This window comes from Aptenodytes forsteri, unplaced genomic scaffold, assembly GCF_000699145.1.
Source record: "Aptenodytes forsteri isolate BGI_AS27 unplaced genomic scaffold, ASM69914v1 Scaffold166, whole genome shotgun sequence".
In the NCBI taxonomy this organism is placed as follows: domain Eukaryota; kingdom Metazoa; phylum Chordata; class Aves; order Sphenisciformes; family Spheniscidae; genus Aptenodytes; species Aptenodytes forsteri.
Genome location: NW_008796110.1, coordinates 1718929 through 1725006, shown reverse-complemented (window position 1 = coordinate 1725006; position 6078 = coordinate 1718929).

Sequence of the window (6078 nt, the reverse complement as noted above, 5' to 3'; positions counted from 1 at the left end):
ACAAAGCAAGTGATGCACAGTACAATTGCTCACCACCCGCCGACCGATGCCCAGCCAGTCCCCGAGCAGCGGCCCCCCCGGCCAGCTTTCCCCAGTTTATGTACTGAGCATGACGTCACATGGTATGGAATGTCCCTTTGGCCAGTTTGGCTGTGCCCCCTCCCAGCTTCTTGTGCACCTCCAGCCTTCTCAGTCAGTAGAGCATGGAAAACTAAAAAGTCCTTGGCTAGTGTAAGCATTACCTAGCAACAACTAAAACATCGGTGCGTTATCAACTTTGTTCTCATCCTAAATCCAAAACACTGTACCAGCTACTAGGAAGGAAATTAACTCTATCCCTGCTGAAACCAGGACAATATCAAAGATTTGGATTTCTTTTTCTGGTTTGGGGCGGGGGGTGGGGTTTGTGATTTTTTCTGCAAGGGACTATCTGTTTATGAATACTGTTTCTTGAATGGCAAGAAGCTTTGTTAAATCAGTGTAGCCATACAGAATATAGCCCTTATTCACATTTTCTAGCTGGCAATCTCTGAAGACCTTGATTCATGTATATCAGGTGATACATCATCAGATAGGGCTTTGATAAATAAGAACTGTAAGGCTTTATCCTTATATACGTCTATTAATGACCTGCCCGTTATCATGGTATCCTGAAGGAGTCCTTGTAAGCACAAGATCAGCCATTTCAACCAGCCGTTATGAGCAGCAAGGTTCAGCTGATCACCAATAATTCATTAAGCCACAGTATCTCAGCCTTCTCAGCCAGCAGCCTATGACTGCCCTTAAGGTAGCCTGATGGGAGAGCAAGTGGCTCAAAACTTTCTGAGAATCAGGTCATGTTAGTCTCTGAATCACTAGCCAACTTTGAAAATGGAAGCTAGGCATTGTGGGGTTGATCCTTAATCCCTGAAGACAGTGGCAGAAAAAGAACAGAACAGACTCTTATGTAAAATGTGAGAATATGAAAATGTTCAGTGCTTACAAAAACTAGTACACTCTTATCACGATCCTGGAATTCAGGGACCTACAAAAATGTGTCCATATTGGAAAAGACAACAAATAATTCTTAAGTCAGATATTTCCTGGGTTTTGCTGAAAATGGAAATATTTCTTCTAACCAATGTATATGACAAGGCAAATAAATATCTTAACTGTCTGGTACAGGTTTCTGTTTGTTCAACATGATGTTGTGGTAGTAGTGAACAGTCATCACAGGTGACCTGGTTCACCTTTAGTTATTTACATCCCTGTGTATAAAGTGCAACTGTTTTAATTTGGCAGTATTTAAAACCCACTTTCAAGCATGCAGGATGATATTTTAATGGAAGAAAGCAAAGGCATGAGTACAAGGACATGTAATAAGTGTAGTTTTAATACTTACACTCAAGATGGCAGTACGAAAACAGAAAACAAATGCTTTGGTAGGGACTTCCCAGAGCTACACTGCATCTTCCCGATTCTTGATTTTATTGCATTCTTAGTAAGTCTGAACAGTTTAAACCACATCAAAATTAAAATTCAGAATGGTCAGCAATGAGAAACACCCAGAGAGCAAATATTCAAGAAGGGGCAAAAATCATTAAAGCATGCATTATTAAAAATAGAGTAATGATTAAGTAATGAACCTTTTGACAGAAGTTCATTAGCAGAATGTACAGTTTCAAAATGCCAAATCAGAAAAATATTAACATTCAGCTAGATTCTGGTGAACTCCTAGCAAAGCTTTAAGCTGCAATCAATGTAATTGTGATGGGCTCTTTCTCCCATCAAAATGACAGCTATGATATTTAAAAAGAACATCTTGGTTCTTATTCTGCGTGGCAATACTTCCCTGCATTTAAATCTATTCCCCACCACAGATGCCTCCCTTCTATCCCTCTGCCTCCTCTCTGCCTTGTATCTCCTTCATGCATACAAACACGTACACCTTCCTGTCAATGCACATGCATTAGCTAATTGTTTTACGTCCCTAATAAACATCTAATGTGTTTAACTACAAACCAACATAATGTATCCTTTGCCTATAGAGCTGAAAATTATTTAATTTATGACTCATTTAGTAAATAGAGTTTGATGCCGAGAAGCTTTGGTACCATTAAACTCCGATATGTTGAAATGTTCATGTCAGGTATCATTATGAAGGTATTTTATTGTGTTTTATCATACAGAAGTGATGACTGCATAATAGGCTCTAAACTAAGGTAAAACAGAAACTTTACAGTAAATCACTGACCAACATTAGGAAATATTAATAGAGTGAGAGGATATAATCCATCTGGAGCCAAATAAATTCTTATGAAGAACTTCCCAAAAGAAATTCCTGCAAAAACACGGTATTTCTACACAAGTAGAAACTGGGATATGTTAACTTTTCATGGCATTGTAGCAATATTAGACTAACAATGCTTAAATACTCCAGGCCCCATTTGTATCGCTAAATTTTCACATCAGCATATTTTCATTGACTGCAAACTAAAACAATGTGTGAGAGGGAGAAAGATGTCTGGTATTACAGGTTATGCTAAATCATCTTTTAGCCCTTCTGTATAATAAGAGGCTTTTCTGTTATGTGTAGAGAAGAGTATGGTGACTTAGAGAAAAGTACGGGCAGCCAATGGTTTTGAGAAATGAAAAAAATTGGCTCAGATTCTACTACAAGTTCCTGATACGTGACTGGAAGAAGCAGTTGAATCATCACCTTGTCTTTGAATGTGGCTGGAAAATACCATGATGGAATGAATCATCACCGTCCTGTAAGTTCTCTTTCTTACCGTAAACAATAGAGTGTCTGGAAAAGTACTGTAGAACAAATGTTACAACTCTCTTGTAATTCTGGTTTGGGAATAGATGTTACTAACAAATGGCAAGAGAGTTAGTGCTGTTTGCATGTCTGTAGCTGGAATAAGCTTTTATACAGAAATTCTCTTGAGAGCTAGTCATTGGTGTCAGAGCCAAGATTTCCGAAAGATGGATGGGTTTGCCTGCATGCTATTTGCCCACGTGTTATCTGTTAGGTGGTTAGTGCACATGAGAGTGTACCTTTCCCCTTAAGAAATGGATGGCTGCTAAGTTGGTCAAAGGGAGAGCTTTTAGAAAGGGAGTAGCTGGAGCAGAGTTTCCTATATTCCTGAAGATAGTGTAATATTTATGGATTTTCATAGCAATTTCAAGTTTAAAACTGTCCCCGATTTGACAATGTAGGATATATCAAGTAAGTAAACAAGTCATCATTGGAAAATGCTTAGACTCTGGGTCAGAGTGATTTTGGTTTTCCTGAAATGGGAAAATGATCTGCAAACCCCCCAACATCTGCCGTTATTTAACAGTGGGGATATAGTATGGTAATCTCCACTCCCTATTAATAAAAGTTATGGGAAAGAGAAGGAGATGTTTTGTAGACGTACTTTGGTTTCTTAGTCCCTGTCTACAGCAGCACTTCCAAAGAGTCACATGTAGCCATCTGGTTGCCATCTGGGTCCTATCAAACAGCGTGGGACATTTCCAAGTAGTTATGCAGCCAAAAAGTGAGCATCCACAGCTTGTGTATAAGAGTACCTGAAAGAAATATGCATACTCTATCATGGAGGCCATGCATCGAGCATATGATCCTCTCTGGCTCTTCATCTAATACTTTCTTTGAATGTTTAAGGCCAGATTCATTCTGATGACAGTAACTCCTCTGACTTATTGCAGACTGAGTCTGGCCTTTGCTTTCTGAGCTATAATCATGCTAGCTGAAATTGCACCTTCTGGTACCAGTGAGATAAGACTGTACTTTTGTAGCACTTAGTAATTACAGAAGACTTACACCTCAGTTGAAGGCAGATGTACAGACTGAGCGCGGCTTCATGGATGTTCTGCTGAAGGAAAAATGCACTTTGCAACTCTCCCATGTTTTTGCTCTGCAACAATGCCTACTCCTTGGGCTTCTTTGGAGCCACAGAATACCCAGAGGAATGTTATACTTCTAAAATCCATTTCCTAGCTATATGCCTATTTTCAATATATGAATATAGCAGGAGTGCAGTAAGCCCAGCATGAACATTTGAGCTTAGAGCCAAATGAATGATTGCATCCCTTTGCAGCTGCCATGCTTGGACAACAGGTCATCTCTTCAGATGTAAAGGAAAATAAAAATCTGCAGCATCTTTTTGTAGCATGCCTTGATTACAGCTGCTGGTCATTCTGCCCTTCCATTCTTCTTATCTCTTGCTGGAAGCACAGTTAAAGGGCTCTGAATATAGCAATATAACACTAATCCTTTAATCCCCGAACTGGTTCTGCTGAGATTCTACCGCATGCAAACAAAACCAAAACAAAACTAAATAAAAGAGCAATTAATGAAATAAATCAGATGTCATGGCTTTGATACCTCCTGTCCTTTTTCCACATAATATTTGGGAATTGCCTGAAAGGCACTCCCGTGCTATTAAGCTACTATTTGAGAGAGAGTATAATGGACTGATTCTTCCAGTTGTATAAACTGGTGTAGTTGCATTTAAGGTAATGAACCCCCACATTGAACCCAGTTGAGGATTTAGCCCAAGGTCTACTATGACTTCTAGTAGTTTTCCTGACAAAACAGTATGTTACCGTCCCTTCCTGAGACCAAGCTGAAAGTGCCCGTAAAAATGGCCCAGTTCATGAATTTGGTTTTGCTGTTCATCTTCCTTCATGACATTTGTTGCAGTCATATCACTCCTCTGAGGGATTTCACAATCCTATGCTTGTATTTGTCTTGAGCTGTAGAAAGCATAACTCTTTGGAGGAAGGAATATTTCTATCCCTATGAGCAAAAAGTCAACAAGTTGTCTGGACTAGAGTTAGGCACTGATATAGAGGGGGGGAAAAAAGCTAGCAATATCATTTTAGGTCATTTTAGGTTTAGCTAAAGATAAAAAGTTGAATATATACCAGAACATTTCAGGAGGGTTCTGAAAGGAACAGGGAAGTTCTCTAGCCTCCTGATTTTCAGTTTGGATTAAAACCAAAAATTCCCCTATGTTTCAAGAAAGCGTATCTATCCACATACAATACTTAAGGTTGAAACTGAAGATAATTAATGGCCTTCCATATAAGAGGAAAATAGGAGACAGTCTGATGAGACAGCCCTTGAAAAAGCAGAGAAGAGTTCTGCTCTGAAAAAAAAATCAAATCCGAAGTAAGTATATGGAGATTTCTTTCCTCCTCCTTTGCCAAAGGAGATGCAGGTTGTGGGGACACTATAAAGGAGGGGATTAATGAATTGGGGCATAAAAGGAATTAGAATAATGGAACTGATCCAAGTAATTGCTCTGTAGGAGTACACCCAGTGCTCTTTTGGTATCTGTCATGGCCGAAAAATGATAAGGTAATAAGATCTCTGGAATTTGGCAATAGGGTAGGTGCATTGGTATGCAAAGCAATTTTGCCTTTACGAAAAAGTAATTGCATGTTTGCTTACTTAAGACAAACAGTAATCATTACAATCTAACCAAAGGTTCAGTTTCCAACTAAAAAGCCATCAAACTACCATGAAAAAAAAATTGTGTGGAAACTGGAATTTTAAATTTACTAGCTTAAAGGAAAGAAAGAAATCTTTATACAAACAAACCTTGTGCCAAAAAAACATAGTCCAACATACTCAAATTGTCTCGTTGATTTATGAAAGATTATTCAATTTAAATAAATCCTCTTTCACTGTTTTAAAAAGGTTATGTTTGAGTTAGTAGAACATTCTAGAATGTTTTGCTTGTTATTCACTCACTGGCTTTTGTCCCTTTCAGGTAACATGCTTAAAGCTCTCAGTTCTGTTTTTATGGAATATTCCCAGCTTCTCAAATCACAACTTTCTTTCATGAGTAGAATTGAGGCATTGCAGCTAATGGTGTTAAGAGAGCTTCCTGCTTTTGACTGATCACAGCTGAAAAATAGCTAACTGCGGAGTCTCAGTGAGCTGACAGCATTGACCCAGACAAAAGCTTATAAAGGCATGAAGTCAGAAGCATGGAGGCTAAACCAGAAGAATTTTCTTTATTTCTTTAAAGCTGGGAACTTGTAAGAAAAGACGGTAATGGTGGCTAAGCCTTCAGCAAGTAG